Source organism: Onthophagus taurus, chromosome 6, assembly GCF_036711975.1.
Source record: "Onthophagus taurus isolate NC chromosome 6, IU_Otau_3.0, whole genome shotgun sequence".
Taxonomy (NCBI): Eukaryota; Metazoa; Arthropoda; class Insecta; order Coleoptera; family Scarabaeidae; genus Onthophagus; species Onthophagus taurus.
Window position 1 is genome coordinate 9,728,812 of NC_091971.1, and position 11,789 is coordinate 9,740,600.

General features: G+C 33.0%; 1 protein-coding gene across 1 annotated transcript in view; it reads right to left on the reverse strand.

The window, feature by feature from the left end:
- The window catches only part of LOC111427707 (Stork-head domain-containing protein knockout), a 50,461-nt gene extending 42,186 nt beyond the window's left edge, over nt 1–8,275 (reverse strand). Inside the window, exon 1 of the mRNA XM_023062952.2 lies at nt 7,912–8,275. The gene's annotated coding sequence lies outside the window, so the exon portion shown is untranslated. The remainder of the gene's footprint in view (nt 1–7,911) is intronic.
- Between the last annotated feature and the right edge of the window lie 3,514 nt (nt 8,276–11,789).

Sequence of the window (11,789 nt, forward strand, 5' to 3'; positions counted from 1 at the left end):
TGTTTTTCATGGCACACTAGGCTAAATATCCATATGATATGTGTGCATTTTTCAAAAAACCCTAATTATCTCCCAAACTATTAATATTAGGTGTGGGTCATATGGGATATAAAAGATGTAGAATGAGACACAGAAGACGACTAAAAAATAAAATATGGGGGGTGCCATTTAAAAAAATGAAGTTATGGTACTTCCAAATTTTGAAAAGTTAACGTGCCATAGTAAAGTGATCAAACGTTCTAGACCGCAGTTCTCGGCACCAAAACATACTCCATCATGTTGCTTAAGCATGTTCTCAATACTAAATTGATATCCCAAAAATTGAGTGTTTTCTGATTTTTTGAACAAATGTCTGCTGGAGCAGATTTTTCTAGAAAAATTCGAATAACTCGAGAACGACCGAATCAAATTGCAAAAAGTAAAGTTATTTATAAACCTTGAAAACAAACAAATCCAAATATGTAAAAATATACAGGGTGTTCCATTTAAAAAAATAAATTTGGTGGCGACTTCCGGTATAACCGGAAGTACAAGAAATCTGAAAATATTTTAGACGAAGAGATCGTAATTGATAATACTTAAGTCTGAATTCTCAAATTTTTATTTTCGCCAGAACCCCAGAAACGTCTAATGACCGGTCTCGGTGAGACACCCTGTATAAGAGTATGATAAGCTTGAGTCAAGAGTAATAATCTTCGTTCAAGAATATATTTCTCTCTGTGTAGATGTGATTATGGTGTTCAATAACATACGTTGGCACTGTTGATACGGTTAAAGAAACGAACAAAGGGTTGGGTTGGGTTGGGTTTGGGTTCGGTTTGGGTTGGGTTGGGTATTCATCAACCCGAATGTTTCAAGTACACTACACTAGCACTGTTAATAGAATTAACACTATATCTAGAACTAGAATCGTTCGGGTTTAGCCGTCTTTAGAGACGTGCGGCTAAACCCGAATGTTTTTAGTTCAAGATATAGTGTTACTTCTTGTTCTACACTAGCACTATAAATAGAACTAACACTATACCTAGAACTAGAATCGTTCGGGTTTAGCCGTCTTTAGAGACATGCGGCTAAACCCGAATGTTTTTAGTTCAAGATATAGTGTTACTTCTAGTTCTACACTAGCACTATAGATAGAACTAACACTATACATAGAACTAGAATCATTCGGGTTTAGCCGTCTTGAGAGATGTGCGGCTAAACCCGAATGTTTCTAGTTCTAGGTCTAATGTTAGTTCTAATGACAATGCTAAAAAGCGTTAGTTACCACTAGATGTCGCTATATTGCATACTTTTATTGAACTAAAACTAGAACTAACACTAGACCTAGAACCAGAAAGTTTCTAGTTTCTAGAATGTTTCTAGTTCTAGGGCTAGTGTTAGTTCTAGTTTTAATTATTATTCAGCGCTGACGTCACGAACGAGCCTTTCAGTTATGCACTTGTTCGCGGGATGTGGCAGTCCTCTTAGATTTTACCATCCTTGGTATAAATTATAAATCTACGTAGATTGAACGCAACGTTGTGGATAGCTGTCCGAATTTGTGTGGATTAAAATTATTCATATAACGAACTTTTGAGTATAACGGACACTCCCTCACTGTCGGTATTACGATAATAGATTAGATCAAATTCTAATAAACTTAATAAACAAAAACGTGGGTGATATTTTTCTCAAAAAATGATCCTTATTAAGTTATTCGTCCTTGATTAATGATTACAACGGACACCTACATAATCTTAGTAAAACGTCTGCAACATCCTCTTTGACTTTCTATATTATACGAGGCGGTTCACTCATTTAGTTGTTGCGTTTCGATGCCTATATACGTCTCTTCGTTACTTTCCTAATCTTTTTGTTCGTCGTCGTCCGCAAAAACGGCCCCCAACAAGCTCGAAAGTTTGCTTTTACCGCGAGACGATGATGACGACCACGACATCGTCCGAATGAAAAACAAAATTATTTCGGTCATATTTACATTCTCTAGAAAATCGTTTTTTTTGTGGCGTAATTTTTAAAATGGACTTCGATTTTCCCCTAATTTAATCAAATTGATTTTAAACTTTCTACTAGTCCGCCAACGCGGCGCGTCAATAACTAATAAACTGTTAATTATTTCTTTACAAACATCGAAAATCGTTTGCTTCCTGCGTGTTATTGTTCGACATCGTTCATGTGCTCGATTGGGATCGTGGCGATTCTCTACGGATATTAACTTTTTTTTTTATGGGATATCAACTTTCATCTAAAGATAATAACGCTCAGCTTCTAGTTTTTATTATCAATTTTGTTGGTCGTATATGAAAAAGGAAATGAATGCGAATTGGGTGGGGAAATAAATGTAAAACGAAGAGAAATCGGGTAAAAACAAAGTTTTTCAAAATCATTTTTGACATATTGATTGGTATCAATTTGAAATCAATAAAAAAATTTAGCTTTAAAATTTATTAAATTTAATATAATTTATTATAAAATAAGTGTTGTTGAGGTAACATTTGATTACAACTTTAAAAGTAAATGTAATGTCCAGGGAAAGTTTTTAATTTACCATAATGCGTTTGAGAGTGGTTGGGTTCGAGTAACGGGTTTTCTTTTCGTTTTAAAAAGAAAAGCGGAGCGGAATCGTTAAAATCCGAAGAACGATACCGGAGTTTCTATTCAGCCTAAAGGTATATCTGAATGTAATTTTCGATTTCCACGGTCCGTAAATATCTTACGAAGAAGGAAATCTTCTTCGACCTCAGGTCAAAAGCTCAACCTCTTCTTAACTATTCACTGTATTCACTTCTTAACGAAAACGTTTCGCGCTTTATTATTACCAACAAAAGGGGATTTATCTCCCATCATTTTGTTATTACTTAACACTCGATTCCGGATGGAAAATGGGCTTCTGCAATTTGAAACCGGCAGTTTCAAGATGAAACCATTGTGTTATCGTTCAGTTCAGAATCGTTTCCCTGTTATTGTGTTGGGGGAAACCTAATGGAACACGCTGACCTTTTAACACACATATCTTCAGATGAGAATTTACAATGTTTTTTTTTGTTTTTGCACAATTCCATTCTATGCAAAATTCCCTATCTCTCTCCCACCCAATTAAAAAGGACTTCTGTGTGAAAATTTCGCAGACCGAGAAACATAAAAGTTGATTGGTGGCGTTGATAAAACCCCCATAGTTTAAGTAAATTATACGTCATAGAGGAATTTTTGTAAAATTTATCACCGCCATTGTTTTGTCTTCCACAAACTGCCAAGTTTGATATATTTTTCTCTTTACATCTTTGATTTATAACCATGCAATCAGTATTGCAACAGGTGCGTTTCTCTATAAACACTTTCGATTCTTAGAACTAAGTATACTTAAGTGTTCTTTTTTGTTACATGAATAAATGTATTTTGTAACTTAAAAAAAATTAAAGTTTCTCCTAATTAAATAAATTTAACGTTTGATTAGAAGAAAATAAGTGACAGTTTTATGTTGGTCAATAACATCTTGGGTGCAGTCACCGGTAACCGACTTTTGCCGGGCAAAATGATTTACTCTAAATACATATAATACGGAGCACATCTGATTACCCATACCGTAAGTAAAACGATGTCTTTGAGGTCAGTTTTCTTCGACTGTCACGAACGACGGAAGAAAGACGGATATCGGAAAATTACGTATTCGTGCCACACAGTTCGGTCAAAGATGGTTTAAGTCTAGATTTGTGCCGTATTCAGAATGTAAATTTTGCGATTAGTATAACGGCACATCGAAAGAACCTCTCATGAGGAGGACTCTCTCTGCGTTAGACTTTATACACGGCAACAAAATCGTTGACCCACGACGACGACTCGACCCGCTCCTTTTCTATTGTTACTCTTTTTTTTTTCGTTGTTCTTGTCGTGTTACCCTAACCACAGAACATAATATAGTGTAATAATATCCGAGATTCTCGTAGGAAATATTACTTCCTCCAACTCAATATAACTCAAGAGAATTTATGGGGAACTTAAAAGAAAAGAATTTGACCACATAATATCGATTTTTTATGTATTTCAATTATGCGTTAGCAATTTTATAGTAAATGACTTAAATTATATTGCTTAACAAGACCTTTGTTCCTTTTTTTTTTATTTATAACTGGTTGCTTTTGAGATATATTTTCCTCTCTCCCGCATTTATGGAGATTTATAACATTTACGTAATCTATTTGGTGTTTTGACTCTTAATCTTCAATATAATACACCTTGAAGTAGTTAAAGTCTTGATTACTCTTTCTGTGATAAAAGAAGTGTTCGATTTATATATTTCCTGAAATCTTGTTATTATATTGGTATCTTGTTATTTATTTCCAAAAATATCGATGTGGCCACATAATGAAAAGTAAAAAAGTTTCTAAAGTTGCACCACTAAGAAGAAAGTGTTATCTAAAGAAAAAAAACTCGTCAAAATACAAATACTGAAACTTCCCAGTTGGCAAAGAACCTTGCCAAGATTGTCTCCTTTTACAGATAAAACAAAATTATATGTCAGATTCTACATATTTTGTGGAGTCAATTAAAAGAATAAAGCTTGATCCACCCTGATAAGTTTCGATGTGGAATCTCTATTTACCAGAGTGCCTATCAAAGTTACCATGGGTGGTCTTCTCTAGACGCTCATTTCGGAGGGCTTACTGAAGTATACAAGGTGTTTCGGTGACTTGGGGAACAAATTTAACCACATATACTAGAGTGAAAATGACGACGATTCATGTACAAAAAAATTAGTAAAAGTCTTCAAATTTCAAAGATACAGGCCATCAAAGTTAGGAAATTTTAACACATTTTTCCAAATATATTAAATACTATTTACAGTAGAACGCTGAAGTTTGGTACAGTATAATCCAATGTAATGTAAAATCGTTAGGTAATTTATGGTTTGGATCGGTCCGCGGGAACAATGCTATACAGGCTGTTCCTAAGGTTTGTTTGCTCAGAACTTTTTTATTCTATCATAACCCTACATTTATTTTTGCAGTTTCTGATAGTAAATTTAGTTTAGAAACTTTTATTACTCTTAGATAATATTGATAAAAATCACCGTTTTCGTGTTAAATGCAAAACTGTTGGGTTCCGATTTCAATAATAGCACAAAAAAAAAGAAATCTAAGTTTTTGAACGTTTCCTTTAGTATTTTTTATATTTGTCTTGTTATTTTATGTACTTTTTTATTATTCCTGTTAGTGTTGTCGTTTTTTGTTTATTTTTTGTTGATTTTTAATTTATTGTTTTTGGATTCTTTTATTAAACCAACTAAAACAAATTAAAAATGTGATTTAGCTAAATCTACACTTTTACATGTTGCATACATAATAGTTATGACAGCTCAGTTCGATTTTCACTTGTCATTGCCAATTCAGATTATTTATTTAGTTATTCTTTTTAGTGTTATTGAATTCGGAGCCTAACATTTTTGCATTTAATACGAAAACGGTGGTTTCTATCAATATTCTCTAAGATTGATAAAAGTTTCTAAACTAAAACTGCTCTTAGAAACTGCAAAAATAAATGTAGTGTTATGATAGAATAAAAAAGTTCTGAGCAAACAAACTTTCGGAACAGCCTGTATAGCATTGTTCCCGCGTACCGATCCAGCTCAAAAATTGCCTAAAGATTTTGCGTGATATTAGTTTACACTGTACCAAATTTCAAAGCTTTACCATAAATAGTGTTTAAGATATTTAGAAAAATGTGTTAAAATTTCCTAACTTGGATGGCCTGTATCTTTGCAATTTGAGGACTTTTACCAATTTTTTTTTACATGAATCGTCATCATTTTCACTCTAGTACATGTGGTTACATTTGTTCCCCGAGTCACCGAAACACCCTGTATTCTAGGACTAGTGGAATACTATTTATCATGAACATATTTCGGCTATGGGATTACCTTTGTCACCGGTAATCGCCAATTTCTTCATGGAGATTGCGAAGAGTCTGCGGAAACCAAAGCTAAGATTTCGTTACTTGGATAATACCTATGTTTTCAACAACATAAATTTTATAAGGGTCCTAGATAATACCAACAGAAACCCTAAAAAATTTACATTGACAAGTATTATAGAAAAAACGAACTATATCTGATCTGGCAGTATGGAACACCATGATTAAATTTACTATGGAAACGGAAGCTGCAAAACAGTTGGGATTCCCTGATGTTTTGGTTGCTAGAAAGACAGATGTGGGCATGGAATTAGGAGTGTATTGGAAGAAAATGCATACAAAGAACAGAGATTTACAAGCTTCATCCCATCACCATTTACAACGGAGGAACTCAATAATCCAAGTCTTGTTCCAGCGAGCAGAAAGGATATGTAACGGAAAGAATTTCAAGAAAGTGGTTCTGTACTCTAGAAAAACGGCTACATTCTGAGGTATATCTAGCTAGCCACCAAACGACGAAAGCTGATTAGTTTAACCAGATGTTAAAAAATTTTTAATCAAAATTTATGTTTAATACTATTCCATTTAAAACAACAAAGTTGTAGTCCACTTCTGGTAGACCAGAAGTCATTGCAAAAAAATCTTTACATACAGCTTTATATTGATTGAGAGAAAAAGACTTAAAAGTAAACAATCAACATGTCAAGCCTATACAGAATACTCAACGGACTAAAAATGTTTCAATCTGGATTCCAAAACACTTTATGGTGAGGATTTTTGAAGCTGGAGCTAGTCAAGTTCGACGGAGTGAGTGTAAATTTGTATTTGTAAGAGTATTGAATACTTTGTATCTTTATCCAGGTACATAAGGAACGTTTTCACCTCAAATCGCCGAGGTTGCTTGCGGGCGAGGCTCTAGAATCCTTCAAAGCTGATGATTTCGTATAGATATATCAAATCTAGCGCCTCGCCCGCAAGCGACCTCGGCGGAGTGAGGGAAATTGTTTTTTATAAGAGAGTGGAATTCTTTGTATCTTCATAAAGATATACAAGAAACGATTTCATCTCAAATCGCTGAATTTACTTGAGGGCGAGGTGTTAGAATCATTCAATGATGGAATGAGGGAATTGGTCATACGAATGATTTTATTAGTTTTCTGTAAATTCAATAATTTCTAGCCCATTATTCAATTGAAGTACAAGTTATCTATTTGTTATGTTGAGTGCAACTTCTAATCAGAGCACTTAAAACAGCAGCAACCATAGCAATTAACTCGCCGTTAAATTAACAAGAAAATAGCAAATTGTAATATTTCAATTATAAGCCTTACTTGCTGATTGGAACTATTATACATATAACATTGAAACACGAAAACGAAATTTAAGGTTTGGGGTACCGACTTGGTATCATTAACAAGCGATTTGTTATGCAGATAGATAGATTGTAATTTAGATAAAATTTCTGGAACTAACTGACATAATGTTTCTGACACTTGATAAGGGTGTTTCAATGATACTCATATTTTCCAATGTTTTTGATCTGCTTAGGTAATTCTTCAATTCATAAATTTGCATCACCGAATAGTGATGAATAGTATCTTTGACATGTACCTCTGGGGAAATGTGTACTACACTTTGGGAAACACTGCTTTATGTGGATGATTTCTCAAGCTATAACTTGATTTATATAAATATAGGATGACAAAAGTCTCGTTATTTGTCTTTCATTTGAGATCAAAAGCTTGTGAACCAAAGAATAAAAAAGGAATTATAATTTGTTGTGTTATTAATTCACTATAAAACAAAAGCATCAACTAAAATGAAATTATATCATTAATAGTGTGGCTTGAATTGTGGTTTTTAATTCTATTTTCTTATCATTTGTATTATTTTAATTATTGATGTTTTTATATGAACCTAAATAAACTTAAAGTAAAAGCTCGTTCGAAAAACAGGTGAAGATCTCGCGGCAAAAAAGGATTAACTCTTTAACGTACCACTTACCTAGATATACATATAGCGAATTTAAACGTTGCTTCGGAATCCAAATGTGAAGGTTTTACATCTAAAATTGGTCACTTTATAGTCAATAAATCGACTTGCTCCTTTTTTTCGTATCAAATTTTTAACAACATAAAATAAAAAAGTTTTTTAAAGATTTTTTTATTTTTCACTTGAATCATAGAATTGTCCACAAAAAAGTTTTCAACTCTCAATCAAATTTAAGAAAAAAAAATTATTTTTGTTTGTATCATTTTATTTATAAAGCTTTTTGTTTTTAACGTAAGTTATACACGAGATATATCTATTAAGAAGGGGGAAATTTGTATGGCGACAGTGTTACCACCGCGACGGACCGTCTGTTACTGACTGGATGCACGGCATTTTTGTGAGAGTAAAAACCGGTTGCGTTCGGGAGATTTCGCGGACGTCGGTGGAGGTTTCACCGGTGGACGCCCGAGGAGCAAAAAGAGGAGACCCCCTCCGCCATACTCCTCTTCCTCCAGTTTTATCCTTCCTATCAACCTCTCATCTTCTTTTCGTCTCTCAGAGAACCGGACATATTTTTGACGATTTTGACCTCAAGATCCAACAACGATGATGCAATATAGTTAAACTTGTATTCACAAAATACTTTTAAGTCACTATTAATATTAGCGATTTGTATATATGTTGCTATTTAGCATTAAATTGTTGTATATCTTTCATTGAACTAAAACTAGAACTAACACTAGACCTAGAACTAGAAACATTCGGGTTTAGCTGTGCGTCCTCAGATGAAACTTATATAGTTCTAGATAAAGTGTTAGTTCTAGTTTTACACTAGCACTGTTACTAGAATTAACACTATACCTAGAATTAGAATCATTCGGGTTTAGCCGTCTTGAAAGACGTGCGGCTAAACCCGAATGATTCTAGTTCTAGGTATAGTGTTAGTTTTAGTTTTACACTAGCACTGTTACTAGAATTAACACTATACCTAGAATTAGAATCATTCGGGTTTAGCCGTCTTAAAAGACGTGCGGCTAAACCCAAATCATTCTAGTTCTAGGTATAGTGTTACTTCTAGTTTTACACTAGCACTGTTACTAGAATTAACACTATACCTAGAACTAGAATCATTCGGGTTTAGCCGTCTTAAAAGACGTGCGGCTAAACCCAAATCATTCTAGTTCTAGGTATAGTGTTACTTCTAGTTTTACACTAGCACTGTTACTAGAATTAACACTATACCTAGAACTAGAATCATTCGGGTTTAGCCGTCTTGAAAGACATGCGGCTAAACCCAAATGATTCTAGTTCTAGGTATAGTGTTAGTTCTAATTTTACACTAGCACTGTTACTAGAAGTAACACTATCCCTACAACTAGAATCATTCGGGTTTAGCCGTCTTGAAAGACATGCGGCTAAACCCAAATGATTCTAGTTCTAGGTATAGTGTTAGTTCTAGTAACAGTGTTAGTGTAAAACTAGAACTAACACTATCCCTAGAACTAGAATCATTCGGGTTTAGTCGTCTTGAAAGACGTGCAGCTAAACCCGAACGTTACTTACAACGGATTAAACGGAAGTAACGACGATAAAGTAACGAACGGTCCCCGATTAAAAACGGGGACTTTATAAGGTTAACTTTTATTATTTCATTTCCCAGTTCATAGAAATGATTTTTTCATAAACTTTAAGGTCTGTTTCCGGTAGAAAAATGAATTCCAAATCGAAAATAAAGAGTAACTTTTTGTCGTATTATCTTTCGTTTTTGAGATATTCCCCTTTAAAACAATCAAATTCGACGTTTTTTGCAAAAATTAAGAATTCCAAGATGAATATCTCAAGAATGAAGGGTGATATAAAAAAATGTTATTCTTCTATTTCGATTTAGAAATCATTTTTCTATATGATTAGTGCATAATATTACCTATAAAAGTGATTGTTATTAAACACCATTCGAAAAAGTGATTAAAAATGGGGACTTTATAAGGTTAACTTTTATTATTTCATTTCCCAATTCATAGAAATGATTTTTGCATAAACTTTAAGGTCTGTTTCCGGTAGAAAAATGAATTCCAAATCGAAAATAAAGAATAACTTTTTATCGTATTATCGTTCGTTTTTGAGATATTCCCGTTTAAGGCAATCAAATTCGACGTTTTTTGCAAAAATTAAGAATTCCAAGGCGAATATCTCAAGAACGAAGGGTGATATGAAAAAATGTTATTCTTCTATTTCGATTCGACTTTATCGTCGAATCGGAACCGAACGTTACTTTACTTACATTTTCACCATAGATTTATTTCAAATAACTTATAGACATAACATTTAAAAATACCGATTAAGAAATATGATAAGAATGTTAATTAGTTAAAATAAATTGTAAATAACTTACGAAATATTTTAAGAATATCTTAAAGTTCTTTTGAAACCCATGAAATTCTTAAATTAACTTTAAAGGTTTTAGGTAAAACTTGTTATGTTCGTGACATATTTTATATTTAAAGTGTTATTATCAGGACCTGATTTAAAAAATTAATTTTAAAAGGAGAAACGTATATTTGATAGTTTTTATTTTAAATCCGCCTCTGATTATTACCTAATTACATTTTCAATAATATTTACTCCCAATCATGAATAATTTATTCACTTATACTAATTAAGCTCTCACCGAAACGCATCTTACGCAACAAAATTTCCACATTAAGCCTAAATGTATAATTCAAAAACCTAAACTAAAATGATTACCTAACTAAAAAATGAAAAATAAAACAACAAAACTATAAAAGCAGAAAGATCCTTATTATTATTCTTGTCAACTCTATCATTTAATCATCATCAAGGAGCACACAAGGTGCATAACAAGTCGAACGTTATCTCTATATTGAGTTGTTTATCGCAATGCGGGTTGAATATTTATCTCTTGTGTTATCTTTCTTGTAGTAGCATTCGTACAAAGTATAATTTTACCCGTGTGCCCACAAATAATGTTTATAGACGGTGTATAGCGCTTTCTTCCTGTTTCTATCGCTTAATTGAGTTTTCGCTTGACAATCTCCTAGCAGTTACTCCGCTACATCGGCTTTTGCCAGGTTATTAAAAAGCGACGCCGTTTCATTTGTAACGAAAACGTTTACAACGCCCATTGCCAGATAACTAAATAAATTACGTTGAAACGTCTCGGGGACACGTTGCTATATTGGATAAAGTTACAACTTTACCTTGTCACCACGCCTTGCACCATAAATTATAGATGTCCAAATGTGTATAATAACAGAGAAAACCTTTGAAAACAGGTGGAATACATTTAATTACGATAGTTTAACAAGTTACACCTCAAGGTTTTTTTTATAATAAATGATTGAAATGATGATATTACTCTCAACAAAAAAACAACATAATAAATTAACATTTAATTAAATAATTAAATTTTTGACGAGGTCCTTTTCCATTTTTTATGGTCTAATAGCTTTTGCAAAAAAAATATCTTATATTACTTATTGGTAATACCAAGAGACAATAATTTTTTGACAAAATCTAAATGTGCAATTAATAATTTGCATATTAGAGGGTGTCAAAAAGATTGCAGAAGAGGATCTGCGGAAGAACAGTCATGTTGTAACCCTTCAAATGATTTTCTGCAAAACCAGAAGTTTCGGCTACATTTTCTGTGAGTACTTACTGTTCAACGTCGACAACAACGTTACATAGGATGGTGTTTAGTAATGAATCCGATTCTGTTTGAGGATGTATGATGAAATTTCGCAATGTTGAAATTTCCGTAGGTATTTGAATGTTTCAAAGATCTTGCAAAGAGCTTTCAGGATGACAGAAAGCTTTTTAAGGTGATAATTCAAGATGTTATTGATGATCGACTCATTATCTTATTAGTT